The sequence below is a fragment of the Arachis ipaensis genome, chromosome B1 (assembly GCF_059453495.1).
Source record: "Arachis ipaensis isolate K30076 ecotype BB chromosome B1, ASM5945349v1, whole genome shotgun sequence".
Classification (NCBI taxonomy): Eukaryota; Viridiplantae; Streptophyta; class Magnoliopsida; order Fabales; family Fabaceae; genus Arachis; species Arachis ipaensis.
Window position 1 is genome coordinate 51,575,494 of NC_142436.1, and position 22,493 is coordinate 51,597,986.

Here is a 22,493-nt window from a genome sequence, read left to right on the forward strand (position 1 = left end):
TGCTAGGAAGGGTCTTCCTAGAATGAGAGTGGCACTCTTGTGCTCCTCCATTTCCAGCACAACAAAGTCAGTGGGAAAGGCGAATGGCCCAACTCTGACAATCATGTCCTCAATCACGCCTGATGGGTATTTAGTGGAACCATCAGCAAGTTGGAGACATATCCGGGTTGGTTTAACTTCTTCAGTTAAGCCAAGCTTCCTGATAGTGGATGCAGGTATTAGGTTGATGCTTGCCCCAAGATCGCATAAGGCTGTCTTGGTGCAATCACCTTCCAATATGCATGGTATCAGAAAACTCCCAGGGTCTTTAAGCTTTTCAGGAAAGCTTTTCAGAATGACTGCACTGCATTCTTCAGTGAGGAGAACTCTTTCTGTTTCTCTCCACTCCTTTTTATGACTCAAGATCTCTTTCATGAACTTGGCATAAGAAGGTATTTGCTCAAGTGCCTCTGCAAAAGGAATCTTTATTTCAAGAGTCCTTAGATAATCTGCAAAGCGAGCAAATTGCTTATCCTGCTCCTCTTTCCGGAGTTTTTGAGGATAAGGTATCTTGGCTTTATATTCCTCAACCTTAGTGGTTAAAGAAGCCTTTTTAGAGGGGTTGTTGTCAGCACTTGTGTGTGTTTGATCCCTCACTGGCAATTGAATGCCAGAGTCAGAAGCTGGAGTGACGTTAGACGCCAGCTCACTGTCTGTTCCTGGCACCTGAACGCCAGAAATGTGCCCCTGTTGGGCGTTCAATGCTGGATTCTGCCCCATTTGGGTGTTCAACACCAGATTCTTGCCCATTTCTGGCGTTGAACGCCAATCCTGCCTTATTTCTGGCGCTGAACGCCAGTTTTGGGCATGGTCCGGGCGTTCAGCGCCAGCCTTCCACCCATTTTCTGGCATTTTAGTGCCAGAATTATTTTTCCCTGGGCTCTTACTGTCCTCAGGGGAATCTTTGGTGGGTCGCTCATTTCTTGAATTTTTTATGCCTTGAGGTGGGGTATTTAATGTTTTCCCACTTCTTAATTGAACTGCTTGGCATTCTTCTGCTATTTGCTTTGATAGCTGCTGCTTTGTTTGCTTAAACTGTTCGTCCATATGTATATTAGCTATCCTTGTCTCCTGTAACCTGTCTTTGAATTCAGCTAGCTGCTTTGTTAGAAAATCTAATTGCTGATTGAATTCAGCAGCTTGTTTTACAGTACTGAATTCAGCAGTTACTGTTTTAACCTCTTCATTCATGGAAGGGTTGCTGCTTAGATACAGATGCTGATTCCTGGCAACTGTATCAATGAGCTCTTGAGCTTCTTCAATTGTCTTTCTCATATGGATAGATCCACCAGCTGAGTAATCTAAAGACATCTGAGCTCCTTCTGCAAGCCCATAGTAGAAGATGTCTAACTGAACCCACTCTGAAAACATTTCAGAGGGGCATTTTCGTAGCATCTCTCTGTATCTCTCCCAGGCATCATAAAGAGATTCATTATCTCCTTGTTTAAAGCCTTGGATGTCCAGCCTTAGCTGTGTCATCCTTTTTGGAGGGAAATACTGATTCAGGAATTTTTCTGTCAGCTGTTTCCATGTTCTTATGCTGGCCTTAGGTTGGTTATTTAACCACCTCTTGGCTTGATCTTTTACAGCAAATGGAAACAGTAATAGTCTGTAGACATCCTGATCTATTTCCTTATCATGTACTGTGTCAGCAATTTGTAAAAATTGTGCCAGAAACTCTGTAGGTTCTTCCTGTGGAAGACCGGAATACTGGCAACTTTGCTGTACCATGATAATGAGCTGAGGATTCAACTCAAAGCTACTGACTCCAATGGAGGATATGCAGATGCTACTCCCATATGAAGCAGTAGAGGGGTTAGAATATGACCCCAGAGTCCTCCTGGATTGTTCATTTCCACTTATGTCCATGATGGATCTATGGATATAACTTGGACTGATTTACCTTTTTATTTATTTTATTTTATAAGAAGTAAATACTTAAATAAAATAAAATAACTAAAAAGAATTTGAATTTTGAAGTTAAAAATTTTTTTTTTTCGTTTATAAAAAAAAATTAATTAGTTAATAAAAAAAAGAAATTTTTGAAAAAGAGGGAAGATATTTTTCGAAAATTAGAGAGAGGGAGAGTTAGTTAGGTAGTTTTGAAAAAGTTAAGAAACAAACAAAAAGTTAGTTAGTTAGTTGAAACAAATTTTGAAAAGATAAGAAGTTAGGAAGTTAGAAGAGATATTTTGAAAAGATACTTTTTAATTTAGTGAGGAGAGAGAAAAACAATAAGATAGTACAAGATTTAAAATTTTTAGATCTAATGCTCCTTGTTTTCGAAAAATTTGGAGGGAAAACACCAAGGAACACCAAACTTAAAAAATTTTAAGATCAAGACACAAGGAAAACTCAAGAACACTTTGAAGACTCACAAGAACACAAGAACATGAGGAAAGAACACCAAACTTAAAATTTTTAGAAAACCAAACCAAAATTTTCGAAAACCAAAGGGAAATCAACAAGAAAACACCAAACTTAAAGTTTGGCACAAGATTTAATAGAAAAAATATTATTTATGAAAAAGAAGGTTTTGAAAAGAATATAAAAGACTCTAACCCAATTACCAAGAACACAGATTAACGCTCTAGCCAAATGAGTTATGGGACTTTCAAAAATTTTAAGAAAGATTATTTTTTGAAAACACCAAACTTAAAGTTTGGCACAGGATTTAATAGAAAAATTATTTTTGAAAAAGGTTTTAAAAATATGATAGCCAATTATCATGAACATAAACACCACGTTCTAAATAACTGAGCTATAAGTTTAAAGTATTTTAACAAGGGATAAATAATAAAAGACTCTAAACCAAAAAAAGAAAGATTTTTCCTAATCTAAGCAACAAAATAATCCGTCAGTTGTTCAAACACGAACAATCCCCGGCAACGGCGCCAAAAACTTGGTGCACGAATTATGAATCACACTTTTCACAACTCGTACCACTGACCAGCAAGTGCACTGGGTCGTCCAAGTAATACCTCACGTGAGATTGTTGGTTTGAAGCAATCTATGGTTATCTTGTAAATATTAGTCAGGAAGTCAATTATGTTTATCAGTTGAATTGCAAATAAACAATAGAGCATGGATTAAAGGTTACTTGTTATGCAGTAATGGAGAATATGTTGGAGTTTTGGAGATGCTTTGTCTTCTGAATCTCTGCTTTCCTCTGTCTTCTTGTTCACGCACGCACGTCCTCCTATGGCAAGCTGTGTGTTGGTGGATCACCGTTGTCAATGGCTACCTTCCATCCTTCCAGTGAAAACTACGCTCACGCGCTCTGTCACAGCATGGCTAATCACTGGTTGGTTCTCGATCCGGTTGGAATAGGATTTACTATCCTTTTGCGTCTGTCACTAACGCCCAGCCTTCAGGAGTTTGAAGCTCGTCACAGTCATTCAATCCTTGAATCCTACTCGGAATACCACAGACAAGGTTTAGACTTTCCGGATTCTCATGAATGCCGCCATCAGTTCTAGCTTATACCACGGAGATTCTGATTAAGGAATCTAAGAGATACTCATTCAATCGTATATAGAACGGAGGTGGTTGTCAGGCACACGTTCATGGTTTGAGGAAGGTGATGAATGTCACTGATCATCACCTTCATCACAGTTAAGCGCGAATGAACATCTTAGATAGGAACAAGCGTGTTTGAATAGAAAACAGAAATACTTGCATTAATTCATCGAGACACAACAGAGCTCCTCACCCCCAACAATCGGGTTTAGAGACTCATGCCGTCAGAGAATACAAAGTTTAGATCTGAAATGTCATGAGATACAAAATAAGTCTCTAAAAGTTGTTTAAATACTAAACCAGTAGCCTAGGGTTACAAAATATGAGTGGACTATGATGGATGATGCAGAGATCCACTTCTGGGGCCCACTTGGTGTGCTGGGGCCCACTTGGTGTGTGCTGGGGCTGAGACTTTAAGCAATTCACGTGCAGAGGCCATTTGTGGAGTTGAACGCCAGTTTTTGTACCAGTTTGGGCGTTCAACTCCAGTTTTTGATCCTTTTCTGGCGCTGGACGCCAGAATTGGGCAGAGGACTGGCGTTGAACGCCAGTTTACGTCGTCTATTCTTGTGCAAAGTATGGACTATGATACATTTCTGGAAATCCCTGGATGTCTACTTTCCAACGCAATTGGAAGCACGCCATTTCGAGTTCTGTAGCTCCAGAAAATCCACTTTGAGTGCAGGGAGGTCAGAATCCAACAGCATCAGCAGTCCTTTTTCAGCCTGAATCAGATTTTTGCTCAGCTCCTTCAATTTCAGCCAGAAAAATACCTGAAATTACAGAAAAACACACAACTCATAGTAAAGTCCAGAAATATGAATTTTTCCTAAAAACTACAGGAAATAAACTAAAAACTAACTAAAACATACTCAAAACTATATGAAATTATCCCCAAAAAGCGTATAAAATATCCGCTCATCAACTTTCATGCTAACTTCCCCATTCCCCATTTAAGATTCTGTAATTTACTTTCCGCCATTTATATTCAGCTCTTTATTTCCAGCATTTACATTTTCTGCCATTTACTTTCCCGCTATTTAATTTCCTACAATTCTCAAATCAAATTCTGCTTAGCTCAACTAGAACATTCCTCCAATTAAAGTTGCTTGACCAATCAATCCCTGTGAGATTCGACCTCACTCTATTGTGAGTTTTTACTTGACAACAATTCGGTATACTTGCCAAAGGGAAATTTGTTGAGAGACAAGTTTCCGTGCATCAAGTTTATGGCGCCGTTGTCGGGGATTGATTTTGTATCAACAATGATTAAATTGGTGGATAACTAGATTGAGCATGTTTTATTTTGTTTGATTTAATTTCATTTGAGTAATTCACTTTCAGTTTAGCTATTTTCTTCCTTTTCCCCTACCTTTTCTTAGTTGTTTACAATTCAGTTCACTAACCCACTAACTGTTTGATATATTGCATCACTCACACTAACAGCATTTCTAACAAGAATACTCTCTGCATCTACCCCCTTCTTGCTTTTCCCTTGTTGGTTGTATGACAGGTAGAAGAAGCGGGACTTCAACTTCCTTTGATTCTGAACCTAAGAGGACCTTCTTTAGATTAAGGAGGGAAGCAAGAGGAAAGAGAGTAGTTGGTACAGAAGAAGAAGAGGAGTATTTTGAACCAGACATGGATGAGAATATGGAGAACCATCATGAAAAAGAAGCTCACAACCATGGCAGAGAAGGTCCAGTGCATCAGGCTGGACAAGAAAGAAGAGTTCTGGGTTCTTACATCAACCTAAACCCAGGAAACTGTGGAAGTAGCATCCAAAAGCCAACCATACATACCAACAACTATGAACTAAAGCCACAGCTCATCACCCTTGTTCAGAACAACTGTTCATTCAGAGGAAGTGTTCAAGAAGATCCCAATCAACATCTAACCACCTTCCTGAGGATATGTAATACTGTGAAGTCTAATGGTGTTCATCCTGACACCTACAGACTACTTCTGTTCCCCTTTTCACTTAAGGACAAAGCATCAAAATGGCTAGAATCCTTCCCGAAGGAGAGGTTAACAACTTGGGAAGATGTGGTGAATAAATTCTTGGCGAGATTCTATCCTCCTCAAAGAATCAACAGGTTGAGAGCTGAGGTACAAACATTCAGGCAGCAAGATGGTGAAACTCTATATGAAGCATGGGAGAGATTTAAAGACTTGACAAGAAGGTGCCCACCAGATATGTTCAATGAATGGGTGCAGTTACACATTTTCTATGAAGGTCTTTCTTATGAATCAAAGAAGGCAGTAGACCACTCATCCGGGGGATCTCTGAACAAAGAAGAAGACCATTGAAAAAGTCATAGATGTCATTGAGACTGTAGCTGAGAATGACTACTTCTATGCTTCTGAAAGAGGCAACACTAGAGGAGTAATAGAGCTAAATAATGTGGATGCACTACTGGCCCAGAACAAGCTGATTACCAAGCAGCTGGCTGACCTTACCAAGAAGATGGAGAGGAATCAAGTGGCAGCAATCACCACCTCAACAGCAGCTCAAGAAGGAGTAAATGCAGAGGCAGAGGGTGATCAGGAATAAGCCAACTACATTGGAAATTCACCTAGGCAGAACCATGAACCATAATCCTGGTTGGAGGAACCTATAATCCTGGTTGGAGGAACCACCCAAACTTTGGGTGGGAAAATCAACAAGACCAAGGCCAAGATCAGAGATGCCACAACCCCAACAACAATGCAGCTCACCAACATTCCCCACAGAGATCATATCAACACCCACCTAACAACACACCTTAACATCCATACCAAAGCTAAAATGGCCCTTCTCATCCCTCCAATCTCAACTCTCCATCATCCGAAGATAGACTCTCAAGGATTGAGACTCTACTTGAAGGCATATATAAGGAAATCCAAGATAACAAAGTGTTCAAGGAGGATGTGCGAGCCAATATCAAGAACCAGAGAGACACCATCAAGAGGTTGGAATTTCAAGTGGGATACCTTTCTAAGAAGATCCCCAAACCTACTGACAGCTTCCCAAGTGACACAGAGAAAACCCCGAGAGGTGAAGCAAAGAAAGTAAGATGGGAAGACTGCAAGATGGTTACTATAAGTGATAAGGGGACTGAGGAAGAGCTGAACAAACCCTTCGAACACTCTGGAGACACTTCAGCAGAGAAGCAGGAAGAGGGTCACCAAGAAACCAAAATTTCACAGAAGGAGATGCTGAACTCTATGCACCTTTTCCCCAAAAACTCAAAGGTGGTGTGGAAAAGAGAATATACTCAAAATTCTTTGATATGTTTGCATCTCTCCATGTGAACATACCATTCATCAAGGCTCTCCAACAAATGCCCTCATACATTAAGTATATGAAAGAGCTACTGACCAGGAAAATCTCACTCAAAGGAGGGCAAACAATAGTGATGAATAAGGAGTGCAGTGCTCTCATTCAACCAGAGTTACCTACAAAAAGGAAGGACCCAGGGAGTTTTCACATCCCTTGTGCCATAGGAGAAACAATGTTTGATAAAGGACTCTGTGACCTGCGAGCAAGCATCAACTTAATGCCTTTATCCCTTATGAAGAAGCTGCAGATCAATGAGCTAATGCCCACAGACGTAGTCATCAGGCTGGCTGACAAAACTCAAAAACAAGCAGTAGGAGTGGTTGAAAATGTGTTGGTGAAAGTGGAAACTTACTTCCTTCCCACAGATTTTGTCATATTGGAAATGGAAGAGAGTCACATCCACCCAATCATATTGGGAAGACCGTTCCTAGCTACAGCCAGAGCACTTATAGATGTGGAGCGAGGAGAGCTAATACTGAGGATACATGATGAACAACTCGCCTTCAATGTCTTCAAACCCTCACAAGAAGTAGATCAGGAAAACAAGGAACCAAGGGAAGATCACAACAAAGCACTGGTGGAAGAAACAAGCACTGAAGCACAAAATGTACACCTGGGAATCCCTTTGGTTGTTAAGCAAAACAGCCAGAAGGTGTCACAGGTAAAGGAAACTCAAGTGGAGCCAAAACCACCAGAATTATATGAGACCATCAACAAAATCTCCCTAGGAAAAGAGACCACAAAGAGCAGGGCAACAACAAAAGAAACAAAGAAGAAGGCACCAAGGAGATGGAGGAACAAGAAGATCCCTACAGAGGATTTCTCTCCAGGAGATAAAGCGATTTCAGCTTACTTCCTAGATATCCCACCTCATCTCCCCACCATCCCATCTCAGTTACCTAAGGTTTTCACCATCAACAAAGTTCTCTCCCTAGAACATGTAGAGATCCTTGATGAAGCCAATGGATATAGGTTTACTGCAACAGGGGAAGATCTGAAGCATTACCAACCACCCTGACAAGGGCAGAACGTCAAGCTAGTGACGCTAAAGAAGCGCTTCATGGGAAGCAACCCATGTTTTATATGCTTTTAAAAGTAGTTAATAATGCAAGGTTCATGAAGTCCAAATCAATTTTGACATACACTTGACTGAATCTTTCCTTTTTGCAACACATAGTGAAGAACAAGTTTGGTGTTCAAGGCACACTAAGAGAACATGAATGTAATTCATATCATGTCACTCTTAGAACCTTGAACAATTCCTTTTACTCCACATGGCCACAAACTAAGTTTGGTGTCACCAATGTTGCATACATGGAAAATCAATTAGTCAGTTGGTTTGTACTCATGAATAGCACTTAGTTAGTTAACAACAAAAATTTTAAAAAGTAGTTACTCTTTCTTTTCTTTTAAATTTTGCCGCCACTTTCCACAATTTCATTAATCACATCCCTTTATTTGTAGGAGAATTGATGGGACAATTGAAGGAGGAGGTTTCGGCCACTTCAAAAGGAGGGGACTATACACATGTCTCAAAGGGGAATGCATTGGGAAATGTTGCCATGCAACATTGGAAGAAGAACACGCTTGGAAACTGAACCAACCCCATCATAAAGTTGATGATCCTTGTGCTCATCCCATGCTAAACCCCATCCGTTTATCATACACCCACTCCATCAATCCACACCTTTCATTCACTCACCACCTCCCTATATAAATAGTTCCTAGTCCGTACTCCCGTTCACATTCCAATTTCCATCATTTACACTTCCCACTTTTGACACCCAACTCCTCTTACCCCATCAAAAACACTCTCACTCACTCCCTTCACTACACCCCATCTTAACCGGTCAAATTCCATCATTAACCAATAATTCTCAACACCTTCACATCTCAAAAGTCACTTATGGCATCATCAAGCTCCAAGAGGCAAAAGAGGAAGGAACCGGTGGAGATCATCCCTTTCGATGAAGAGAGATTCAAAACTGCATTCTATGAACTCGAATTTGAACGGATAAAGCTCAAAAAGATATTGCCTGAGTTAACATTCCAGTTCAACGAGGATGAGTGCCCACAGATTCGAGAGAAGATTGAACAAAGGGGTTGGCAAAGGCTCACGAACCCAGAAGCAAAGATAAATGCAAACCTCATCAAAGAGTTCTATGTAAATGTGGTCAGAGAAGACAAAACCAAGGCCCTCACCTTCAAAAGTTATGTGAGAGGAACAGAGGTGGACTTCAGCCCCAATGCCATAACAAGGACTCTTCAGCTGAAATCGCCACACTTTGATGAGCCCAGTTATCATGTAAGAATAAGTAATGGCCCCGACAATGATGAACTTGAAGAAATTGTGAACGATATGTGTGTTATAGAATCTGACTGGGAAAGGTATTGGATAGGAGACCCCGGTTCATCAGGAGAGGAGACCTCATCCCGGAAGCCAAAGGATGGTTTGAGCTCGTGAGGAGATCTATCCTCCCAGCCGCGAACAATTCTGAGGTTAACACTACTCGAGCTACTATGGTACATTACTTAATAAAGGGTGGAGGCATCAATGTGCATGAAATTATAGCTGAGGGGATTCAAGAGTTAGCTGAGAAGAATGATCCGGGTGCTAGACTTTGGTACCCCAGCACCATCCTTAGACTGTGTACGAAAGCCAAGGTAGTCTTCGAGGACAGCAATCCAAATTGGATAAACCCTGGGAGGTTAGTCACGCTCCAGCGTATAACTTATGTGACACCTACCCAACAGCAAAGAAGGCCCCAAATAAGGAAAAGAACATCACAGGAAGGACCTCACCAAGAAGAACCTCATCAAGAAGAATACCAACAGGAAGAGTACTATGATCCAACTAACATAAACCTGAATCACATTCAAGGAGCCATTGAGGATCTAGCAAGGAGATACATGGAGGGACAGGAACAATAACTACACATTCAATCCCAAAGGATAGATCGTCAAGAAGAACTCTTTTCTAATTTGATGAATCAACAAGGGGAGTGGCACAAACAGCAAATGGAATACTACTCCCAGCTCACTCAAGCCATCAATCAAGTGACTGAAAGGCAAGAGCATCAAGACAAACGCCTTCAAGAACTCAACCAACGACAGCTAGCTCAGACGAAGGCATTCAATGAGTTCAGCGTACTTAATGAAGGACGGCAACTACATAGGGAGGAGTTCAATATAAACACTCAAGCCAAGTTGAACTATATGTCTAGTCATATGCATAATCTACACTCTGCAATCCCTAGGTATGATGTAGTCCAAAAAGATCTAACAGAACAAGAGGAAAGGAAGGTGAAACAGCAGAAGGAAACATTGAAAAAGAAGATGGAAGATGCTGGCTTCTGGAAAAAGTTGATTGGAAAAGGCAAGGGAAGTGGAAGTTCAAGCACTCAAGAAAAACACAAAGAGGACAAACAAGAGGGAGAGCATGAGCAACCCCATGAGTAAAAGGTGGTGGAGTTCCCTCATTATCCCATCTTTTTCAAGTTTTAAATAAGGAAAAACATGTATGAGATAGAACATGCTTCCATAGTAGCTTAGGAATTTTCAATTCTGTCTTTAGTATTTTCATTGCTTAGGTCTAGGCTTGCTAGTCTAATGTCCTGTTTTCATCTACACCTTGCTCACTTGTATGCTTGTCCTTTTAAATAAAAAAAAAAAGAGAATGTATGCTATGAAAGACCAGAGTGATGTTCAAACTGTGGAGTAAGTCCCTAAGTTTGTGGTGTGGTAATAGATTAGCTAAGTTGGTTCACCAACAAGGTAGGAAGGCAACTATCTGTCCTGAATCATATGCTTGAAACACACCCCATGAGACTAGCTAAATAACAAGATCCTAATAAGAAAAAGGAAAAGAACAATAAGAGTTGAAAAAGAAAGAAAAGTAATAAGAATTAAGGCTAGGCACCAAGGGCTTGAATCTTGAGGGATGTGTCTGTGGTGCTCTTGTACCAAGGATCTGCTTGGATGAATAAGTTCTTAGGAATGCTTCATCACTTGGTAACTTGGGTTAACTAACCCAGGATTATCAACTGAAAATTCACTATCAAGAGCAAACTTGCTATAGAACATTTAGTAACCCAAAGAGGTGCTGGACACCAAGGCCTCAAGGAAAGAAAATAACAAACCATGTGCCTGTGGTGTGCATGTATGGGGGAGAGAGACTTGAGGGAGTAAGTCCTTAGGGGTGTTTCAACACCTAGCACCTTGAACCAACTGGTTCGGGAGTGTTGGCTGAAAGCTTATTTTAAAGAGTCGCCCCCTCACAGAACACTTAGCCTAAGGATGTAATAAACCTTGAAAAGACAAAGGGATCAATAAATAAATGTCTCAAAGGGTGCAATTAAGTGAGTATTCCAGGGCATGATAAAGGTCTAAAAGCCAGTAAAGGAATGAACCTAAGTTGCTATGCATGAAACCCCATAAAACCAAGGACATGATTTCCACAATAATGATTCATTCTTCTTGTCATTTCATTCATCATTCTCATGTTTCAGTACTTGCTTAGGGACAAGCAAGCTTTAAGTTTGGTGTTGTGATGCCAGGGAATTTTGGCCAGTTTCACTGACCTTTTCTTTATTGTTTTAGGGTAGTTTCATGCACTTTCTTAGGAAATAAGCAAGTTTTGGGTAGATAATCACTTACATCTTGATTCAAGCAACACTATGATTTTTTACATCATTTTATGAGAATTATGCAGGAATTGAATGATAAAATAGATTATGCATGATATCATAACTTGGATTAGAGCTTTGATGCATTGTATTTGCTTGATTTTAGGACAAAGGAAGCAAGGAAGAGCCACGTTAGCAACCACGTTAATCCAATTAACGTGACCACTAACGTGGAATGGGAATAAACTCACAACGTTAATGAGAAAAGTGATCACCAATAACGCTTTCGAAGCCATCATAGCCCATGTTAATTGCCACGTTAACTACATTAACGTGGAAGAAAAGGGAGCTCCAGCGTTAGTGGTAAAAGTGAATACCACTAACACTCCAAAATTGGCAATTGGCCACGTTAAGAGTCACGTAAACTTAGTTAACGTGAACTCCAACGTGGAAGGGGCAAACAATGCCAATGTTAGTGACACTCACCTTTGTCACTAACGTTGGACTAAGCCAACATTGCCCACGTTAGTGGTCACGTTAAGACAATCAGGTGGGAAAATGATAGAGGCGGAGGACAGCCTCTTTTTCAAGTTTTCAAATGCTAGCATGCACTTCTCATCAAAGACAAATGGTGTATCAGATACAAGGAGATTGCTTAAGGGCTTGGCTATCTTTGAAAAATCTTTAATAAACCTTCTGTAAAAGCCAGCATGCCCTAAAAAGCTCCTAATTGCCTTGACATCACTTGGTGGGGATAATTTTTCAATGAGTTCCACCTTAGCTCTGTCTACCTCAATGCCTTGGTTAGAAACTTTATGGCCAAGGACTATTCCTCCTGTCACCATAAAGTGGCATTTTTCCCAATTCAAGACCAATTTGGTCTCTTGAAATCTTTTTAATACCAAGGCAAGGTGATTTAAGCAATTAGGAAAGAAATTCCCAAATACTGAAAAGTCATCCATAAAGACTTCAATGAATTTCTCTATCATATCTGAGAAGATAGAAAGCATGCAGCGTTGAAACGTTGCAGGAGCATTACGTAGCCCAAATGGCATGCGCCTGTATGCAAACACTCCATATGGGCTAGTAAATGATGTTTTCTCATGGTCTCTCAGATCAACCACTATTTGATTATATCCTGAGTAACCATCTAGAAAACAGTAATATGCGTGCCCTGCAAGTCTTTCCAGCATCTGATCCATGAAGGGGAGTGGGAAGTGATCTTTTCTTGTAGCTTCATTGAGTTTTCTATAGTCTATTCACATCCTCCATCCTGTGATCGTTCTTGCAGGGATGAGTTCGTTCTTTTCATTGGGTACTATAGTGATTCCTCCTTTCTTGGGGACCACTTGGACGGGACTGACCCATGGGCTATCCGAAATTGGGTAGATTACTCCTCCCTGCCACAGCTTTATGACTTCTTTCTGTACTACTTCTTTCATGACTGGGTTCAGCCTCCTTTGGGGTTGGATGGAGGGTTTGGCATCATCTTCCAACAGTATCTTATGCATGCATATGGCCAAACTGATTCCTTTCAAGTCAGCGAGGGTCTATCCAATAGCATCCTTATGCTTTTGTAATACTTGGAGTAGTTCCTCCTCTTGTTCTTGGCTGAGGGCTGAGTTTATGATCACTGGGTAACTTTCATTCTCTCCTAAATATGCATATTTGAGAGTGGGCAGCAGCGCCTTTAGTTCAAGTTTGGGTGCTTCTTTTCTTTCATTCTCCTCCTCTAGTGTGCCCTGAACACGAAACTCAGCTGTTGCAACCTCTTTGCTTGATGTTAATTCCTCTTCTTCTGTTAGCCCCTCAAGTTCTTCTTCTTCAAAAGTCTTTTGTACTGCATCTTCCAGTGAATCCAACCTCATACATTCTCCCAATGGTTCTTGTGGGTAACTCATGGCCTTAAACACATTGAATATCATCTTCTCATTGTGTAGTCTAAGGGTAAGTTCACCCTTTTGGACATCAATGATAGCTCCGGCAGTGGCTAAGAATGGTCTTCCCAGGATGATAGAAGCCTTGGCTCCTTCCTTCATATCCAACACTACAAAGACTGCTGGGAAGATAAAGTCTCCTACCTTCACCAACAAGTCTTCTACTATTCCGTGAGGAAACTTGAATGATCGGTCTGCCAGTTGCAGGGCCATTTTTGTTGGCTTGGCCTCCTCAATCCTCATTTTTTCTCATCATTGCTACAGACATCAGATTTATGCTGGCTCCTAAATCACATAGAGCCTTTTCCACTGTGATTTCCCCTATAATACAAGGAATATGGAAGCTCCCAAGATCCTTCAATTTCTGGGGTAGTTTATGCTGAATGATGGCACTACATTCTTCGGTTAGTACCACAGTCTCGTTGTTCTTCCAGCTTCTCTTCTTGGTCATCAACTCCTTCAAGAACTTGGCATAGAGCGGCATTTGCTCTATTGCTTCAGCAAAGGGTATATTAATCTGTAGTTTCTTGAAGATTTCTAAAAATCTTGAGAATTGGCTGTCATCCCCCGTCTTCAATTAAAGAGGGTATGGGACTTTTGGAATGTATGGCTTCAGCACTTCTCCTTCTTGATATGAATTAGAAGTGGGAACTTGAACTTCTTCTTGTTCCTTTTCCTTTTCATTTGAGTTCTTCTCTTGTGGTTTCTTGGAGGTCTCCTTCAATTCCTTCCCACTTCTGAGGGTGATAGCCTGACACTCCTTCCTTGGGTTTGAATCAGTGTTGCTGTAAAGGTTGTGGCTGGGAACTTGCTTAAATAGGTAGCCAATTTATGTTTCAAGTTTCTTGATGGCAACATCTTGATTCTGCATGTTGGATCGCACTTCCTCTTGGAATATTTTACTGTCTTGAACTTCTTTGTATATACGTTCAAGTAGAGTCTCAATCCTTGAGAGTCTATCTTCGGATGGTGATGGTGGGTTGAGATTAGAGGGATGAGAAGGGCCATTTTGGTTTTGATATGGATGTTGGGAGGTATTATTGGATGGGTGCTGATATGATCTCTGTGTGGAATGTTGATGAGTTGCATTGTTGTTGGGGTTGTGACGTCTCTGATCTTGGCCTTGATCTTGTTGATTTCCCCACCCAAAATTTGGGTAGTTCTTCCAACCAGGATTATAAGTTTTGATGTATGGATCATGGGTCTGCCTGGGTGAGTTTCCAATGTAGTTGGCTTGTTCCTGGTCACCCTCGTCCTCTGCATTCACTCCTTCTGATGCTGCTGATGAGGTGGGAAATGTTGCCACTTGGTTCCTTTCCTTCTTCTTGGTAAGGTCAGCTAGCTTCTTGGTGATCATCTTGTTTTGAGCCAGCAGTGCATCCATGTTGTTCAGCTCTATTACTCCTCGCGTATTGCCCCTTTCAGAAGCATAGAAGTAGTCATTCTCAGCTACAGTCTCTATAACATCTATGGCTTCTTCAACGGTCTTCTTCTTGTTCAGAGATCCCCCGGATGAGTGGTCCACTACCTTCTTTAATTCATAAGAAAGACCCTCATAGAAAATGTGTAACTGCACCCATTCATTGAACATATCTGGCGGGCACCTTCTTATCAAGTCCTTAAACCTCTCCCATGCTTCATAGAGAGTTTCACCATCTTGTTGCCTGAAGGTTTGTACCTCAGTTCTCAACCTGTTGAATCTTTGAGGAGGATAGAATCTCGCCAAGAATTTGTTTACCACATCTTCCCAGGTTGTCAGACTCTCCTTCGGGAAGGATTCCAGCCATTTAGATGCTTTATCCTTGAGTGAGAAGGGAAACAGAAGCAACCTATAAGTGTCAGGATGAACACCATTAGACTTCACAATATCACATATCCTTAGGAAGGTAGTGAGATGTTGATTGGGGTCTTCTTGGGCACTTCCTCCGAATGCACAGTTGTTCTGAACGAGGGTGATGAGCTGGGGTTTTAGTTCAAAGTTATTGGCATGTATGGTTGGCTTTTGGATGCTACTTCCACAGTTTCCTGGGTTTGGATTGATATAAGATCCTAGAACTCTTCTCTCTTGCCCAGCATGATTCACTGGACCTTCTCTGGCATGGTTGTGGGCCTCTTCTTCATGGTGGTTCTCCATATTCTCCTTCATGTCTGGTTCAAAATACTCTTCCTCTTCCTCAACACCAACGACTCTCTTTCCTCTTGCTTCCCTCCTTAATCTAAGGAAGGTCCTCTCAGGTTTAGAATCAAAGGAAGTTGAAGCCCCGCTTCTTCTACCTGTCATACAACCAACAAGGCAAAAAGCAAGAGAGAAATTGAATGGAAATTACTCTTGTTAGAATGGCTGTTAGTTTGAGTGATGCAATATATCAAACAGTTAGTGGGTTAGTTAACTGACTTGTAAACAATGGCGAAAAACACAAAAAAATTGGTAAGGGATAAAGGAAATAAAATAACTAAAACTGAAAGTAAATCACTCAAATGAAATTAAACAAAACAAAAGAAAAATGCTCAATCTAGTTATCCTCCAACTTAATCATTGTCGATACAAAATCAATCCCCAGCAACGGCGCCATAAACTTGATGCATAGAAACTTGTCTCTCAACAAATTTCCCTTCGACAAGTATACCGAATTGTCGTCAAGTAAAAACTCACAATAGAGTGAGGTCGAATCCCACAGGGATTGATTGGTCAAGCAACTTTAATTAGAGGAATGTTCTAGTTGAGCTAAGTAGAAATTGAGTTGAGGAATTGCAGAAAATTAAATGGCGGGAAAGTAAATAACAGAAAATGTAAATGCTGGAAATAAATGGCAGAATGTAAATGGCATAAAGTAAATTGCAGAATCTTAAATGGGGAATTGGGAAGATGAGCAGAAAAGTAAATGGTAGAAAATAAAGAGAATGGGTAAGATCAGAAATGGGGGATTCATTGGGCTTAGGAGATGTTGCATTCTCCGAATCAAGTTCATTTTCATCTCTTCCTCAATCAATGCATTCATTGATCTCCTTGGCAATCTTAAGTGGTTGGATTCCAATTCCTTGGCAACTCAATCTCTCTAAGCTTGAACAATTGCCCAATTCCTTGATTTAATTGCTCATGGGAAGAGATGAAGTTTGGTCACTGATTATACCACATGCATTCCCAAATCAAAGTGTTGGTAGAATTATATGTCACTATATCCATCCAAACCCCAATTTGGTCCAGCATGAGAAAGCATTTCTAGCATGATCTCCTCATTCCTCTTCCAAGGTTCAGAGGAGATCCAATTATGGAGAGCTTCTCTTCCAAGATAGCTAACCAATTGGATGAAGAACGAAAGCTTTCTAGTAAAATCAAGAGAAAAGAAAGAAGAAAAATAATGAAAACTATTATTGATCCATCAAATTACAACAGAGCTCCCTAACCCAATGAAAAGGGGTTTAGTTGTTCAAAGCTCTGGAAATGGAAAGCAAAAATGAAAAGTACATTCTGAAAAATAAATTAGAAGTTGCAGAGAAAGTAAAATAAACAGAGTATAGTTCTCAAGTTCCCGATCTCCATTTCAATTCAAAACTATCCCTATATATACTACTCTTCAGATCTTCTAGTTAGCTCTTCAAGTCTTGAATATGGGCCTTTGATCTTCAATTGAAGCAGTTACAGTCTCTAGTGGGCTCAGCTTTGCTTGCAAAGAAAGTGTGAGTTAGGCATGATGGGAAGTTAGTTAGGACGTTAATGGCGTTAACGTTAAGTGTAAATTTAGGTTCGAGAGCGTTAGTGACGATAACTTTGTCACTAACATTGCAAACTAAATGATCCACGTTAACTTCAACGTTAGTGGTACTAACGTGACCACTAACGTGGCCACTTAGTCCTTTGCAAACGTTATTGGCACTCAATTTTACCAATAACGTTGCTTCTTATCCCTTTCTTCCACGTTAATGGTCCACATTGGTGTAACTAACGTGGCCCTTAACGTGGGCATGCCCAAGCTTCGAGAGCGTTAGTGACAATCACCTTTGTCACTAACGTTTCAAAGTGCCCCTCTTTCCCACGTTATTTCTCCACGTTAGTGTAACTAACGTGGGTATGCTTGCCATCTCCAACGTTAGTGACAAAGGTGAGTGTCACTAACGTTGGCCTATAATTTATTGCCCCACATTACCCTTCACATTAGTGGTCTTAACGTGACAACTAACGTAGGCAATACAAGCTTGGCCTAGCATTAGTGACAAAGGTGAGTGTCACTAACGCTTGCAATCTCTTCTTTACCTCACGTTAGAGTCCACGTTAATTGGATTAACGTGGCTCTTAACGTGGCTTAGTGTGGCGTTAGTGGTGTTCACTTTCACCACTAACGTTGGAGCTCCCCCTTTCTTCCACGTTAGTTCCCACGTTAGTGTAACTAATGTGGCAACTAACGTGGGCTATGATGGCATTCGAGGGCGTTATTGGTGGTAACTTTTTCCACTAACGTTGCAAGCTTGCTTCCTTTCCACGTTAGTGGTCACGTTAGTGAGACTAACGTGGCTCCTAACATGGCTCTTCTGTGCTTCCTTTGTCCTGAAATCAAACAAACAAGGTGCATCAAAGCTTTGTTTCAAGTCATGAGATCATGCATCATCCATATTATCATTCAATTCCTGCATAATTCTCATGAAATCATGTAAAGTTCACAATGTTTTCTTGAATCAAGATGTAAGTATATATTTACCCAAAACTTGCTTATTTACTAAGAAAATGCATGAAACTATCCTAAAAGAGTAAAGAAAAAGGTCAGTGAAACTGGCCAAAATGCCCTGGCATCAGAGACCCTCTTCAGGAAGATGGATGCGCACTTAGAGCAAATGAGAAGAAAGAAGAGGCAGTTGTGTCAAGCAAAATTTCGATAAAGAATGAGGTGGTGGAGGTATTTAAACCTGAAACTGCACATCTACAGAAGCCACTTGAGATTGACAAGGGAACATGAAAACTCACAACTCCCACAAACTTCCATGAACCAAAAACTCTCAACACTTGAATCTGTGATTGAAAGATATGAAGAGAAGATGAAAAAATCTTGGGAAGAACAACAATCCTCCTCCATGAAAGTGCTATTACATCAAATGTTGAGTGCAAAAGAGGAAGTGAAGAACAAGAAAGTGAGGAAGACAATCAAGGAAGTCCAAACTCAAGTGAAACAGAGAATTACATAAATGAAGGGCTCATTGAATCATCAATTCAAAAGGCTCTTGATGAAGATAAAACTTCAAAAATCATACAACCACCAAGACTTGACATCCAAGAAGTGAAAGCAACTGATGAGTGGATAATTTATACGCTTTTTAGCATTTTTTTTAGGTAGTTTTTAGTATGTTTTAGTTATTTTTTATTATATTTTTATTAGTTTTTATGTAAAAATCATTTTTCTAGACTTTACTATGAGTTTGTGTGTTTTTCTATAATTTCAGGTATTTTCTGGCTGAAATTGAGAGACATGAGCAAAAGTCTGATTCAGAGGCTGAGAAAGGACTGCAGATGCTGTTGGATTCTGACCCTCCTGCACTCGAAGTAAATTTTATGGAGCTACAAAAGCCCAATTGGCACGATCTCAATTGCGTTGGAAATTAGACATCTTGGGCTTTCCAGCAATGTATAATAGTTCATACTTTGCCCGACATTTGATGGCCCAAACTGGCATTTAAACGCCAGCCAGAGACCCTTTTTGGCGTAAAACGCCGGAACTGGCAGAACTGGAGTTAAACGCCCAAACTGGCATCCAAGTTGGCGTTTAACTCTAGAAAAGGCCTATGCACATGTAAAGCTCAATGCTCAACCCAAGCACACACCAAGTGGGTCCCGGAAGTAGATTTCTGCACTATCTGCACTTAGTTACTTATTTTCTGTAATCCTTAGTAACTAGTTTTAGTATAAATAGCACTTTTTACTATTGTATTCAAGGGGATCTTATGCCATTTTTCACATTTGAAGGCTGGCCACACGGTCATGCCTAGACCTTTTTCTCTTATGTATTTTCTACGGTTGAGTTTCTACACCTCATAGATTAAGGTGTGGAGCTCTGCTGTTCTTCATGAATTAATGCAAGTATTGTTGTTTCTCTTTCAATTCACACCTACTTCTTCTCCAAGATATACTCTAGTACTTAATTCAGTTAAGTCAGAATGAAGGGGTGACCCATGACAATCACCCACTATCTTCATTACTCGCTTAGCCAAGATCCGCGTGCCTGACAACCACAAGCGGTCTACATGATGTTCAACGTAGTCATTGGACAACAGCTAGAGTATAATCTCTTAGGTCTCTGATCCACGGATTTGACTTGCCTCTCCTGACAATAGAGCATTCGAATCCGTGAGATTAGAACCTTCGTGGTGGAGGCTAGAACCAATTGGAAGCATTCCTGAGATCCGAAAAGTCTAAACCTTGTCTGTGGTATTCCGAGTAGGATCTGGGACGGGATGACTGTGATGAGCTTCAAACTCACGAATGTTGGGTGCAGTGATAGTGTGAAAAAGGATAGAGAGATCCTATTCTGACACAAGTGAGAACCGACAGATGCGGTAGCTGTGCCTGGTATTTTTCATCCAAGACGAGAAATTTGACAGTTGATTAGCCGTACAAAAACCGTACCTGGGCCATTTTCACTGAGAGGACGGATGGTAGCCATTGACAATGGTGATCCACCAACATACAGCTTGCCATGGAAGGGAGCACGCATGATTGGATGAAGACAATGGGAAAGTAGAGGTTCAGAAGCAACAAAGCATCTCCGAACGCTTATCTGAAATTCCCACCAATGAATTACATAAGTATCCTTATTTTAATTTACGTTTTATTTATCTTTCAATTATCAAAACTCATAACCATTTGAATCCGCCTGACTAAGATTTACAGGATGACCATAGCTTGCTTCAAGCCGGCAATCTCCGTAGGATCGACCCTTACTCGCGTAACGTTTTATTACTTGGACGACCCAGTGCACTTGCTGGTTAGTTGTACCGGAGTTGTGAAAAGTGTGATCACAATTCCGTGCACCAAGTTTTTGGCGCCGTTGCCGGGGATTGTTCGAGTTTGAACAACTGACGGTTCATCTTGTTGCTTAGATTGGGTAATTTTATTTTATGTTTAAACTTCTTATTTTTATTTTCGAAAAAAAATTTAGTTTTCGAAAAATTCATAAAAATTTTTAAGAATGAATTCCACCTTAGAGCTCCATGATGATATCTTGAAGCCTGGCTGGCTATTAAGCCATGTCTAATCTTTTGGACTGAGGTTTCCACTTATCATTGCAGGAGCCTTTGGATTCTTATTTATTGGATTGTTGTATGTAATACTATGCTAAAGCTTGGCTGGCCATTTGGCCATGTCTAATTCTTTTGGACCGAAGCTTTAGACTAACATTGCATGAATCCTGGAATTCTTATTAAAAATTTTGAATTTCTTTATTTTCTTTTTCCAAAATAATTTCGAAAAAAAATACAAAAAAATTTTAATAAAATCATAAAACCAAAAAATAAATTTTATGTTTCTTGTTTGAGTCTAGTGTCAAATTTTAAGTTTGGTTTCAACTGCATGTTTTTAATTTTTCTTAGATTTTCGACAATTCATGCATTGTGTTCTTCTTTGATCTTCAAGTTGCTCTTGATGATTTTCCTTGTTTGATCTTTAATTTTTCTTGTTTTGTGTCTTTTCTTGTTTTTCTTGTGAATTTTCAAATTGTTAGTGTCCCTAGTACAAAAGTTCTTAAGTTTGGTGTCTTGCATGTCTTTCTTTTCTTAAAAATTTTCAAAAATATGTTCTTGATATTCATCATGATCTTCAAGGTATTCTTGGTGTTCATCTTGACATTCAAAGTGTTCTTGCATGCATTATTTGTTTTGATCTTAAATTTTTATGTTTTGTTTCATTTTGTTATTTTTTTCTCTCCTCATTAAAAATTCAAAAGTCAAAAAAATATCTTTTCCTTATTCTTCTCATAATTTTCGAAATTTTGAGTTGACTTGGTCAAAAATTTTTAAAATTTAGTTGTTTCTTGTTAGTCAAGTCAAAAATTTCAATTTAAAAACTTTATCTTTTCAAATCTTTTTCAAAATCAAATCTTTTTAATTTCTTTTTCAAATCTTTTTCAAAATAAATTTTAATCATATCTTTTTAAAATTTTAATTTCAAAATCTTTTTCTAACTTCTTATCTTTTCAAAATTTATTTTCAAATCTTTTTCAACTAACTACTTGACTTGTTTGTTTTAATTTTAAAAAAAAAGTTTACTATTTCTTATCTTTTTCAAAACCACCTAACTACTTTTTCACTTCTCATTTTCGAAAACAACTAACCACTTTTTCAAAATTCTTTTTAATTAACTAATTATTTTAAATTCTAAATTTATTTTATTTCTTTTAATATTTCCGAACACTAACTAAATAATTAAAATAAAAACAAAAATATTTTTCTTTTATTTTACTTAAAAAATTAGAATACTCTCTCCCTCATCCCTTTCTATTTATTTTTTTAATCACTAACACTTCTCTTCTACTCATAATTTGAACCCCTCTCTCTTTTCTTTGTTCGAATTACTCATCTCCTCTCTCTTCTCATTCTTCTATTCTTCTATTCTTATACTCACATAAAGGAATCTCTATACTGTGACATAGAGGATTCCCATTCTCTCTTTGTTCCCTTCTTTTTCATATGAGCAGGAACAAGGATAAGGAAATTCTTGTTGAAGCTTATCCTGAACCTGAAAGGACTTTAAAGAGGAAGCTAAGAGAAGCTAAAGCACAACACTCTGGAGAGGACCTTACAGAAAATTTCGAAAAAGAAGCAGACATGGCAGCCGAACCCAACAACAATGCTAGAGATGCAAGGAAGATGCTTGGTAACTTCACTGCACCAGCTTCCAACTTCTATGGAAGAAGCATCTCAATTCCAGCCATTGGAGCAAACAACTTTGAGCTTAAGTCTCAATTAGTTTCTCTAATGCAGTGGAACTGCAAGTTTCATGGACTTCCATTGGAAGATCCGCATCAGTTCTTAGTTGAATTCTTGCAAATCTGTGACACTGTTAAGACCAAT

The 22,493-nt window shown here is 39.6% G+C and overlaps 2 non-coding genes across 2 annotated transcripts; one reads left to right on the plus strand and one right to left on the minus strand.

Annotated features, from left to right (window-relative positions):
• Window positions 1-5,652: 5,652 nt before the first annotated feature.
• Window positions 5,653-5,759, minus strand: LOC148576547 (small nucleolar RNA R71). Its single transcript, XR_015902868.1, has one exon. It is a non-coding gene; the product is annotated as a small nucleolar RNA R71 (small nucleolar RNA).
• A 9,269-nt stretch (window positions 5,760-15,028) lies between these two features.
• Window positions 15,029-15,135, plus strand: LOC148576548 (small nucleolar RNA R71). The gene has a single exon (XR_015902989.1). It is a non-coding gene; the product is annotated as a small nucleolar RNA R71 (small nucleolar RNA).
• Window positions 15,136-22,493: the final 7,358 nt, after the last annotated feature.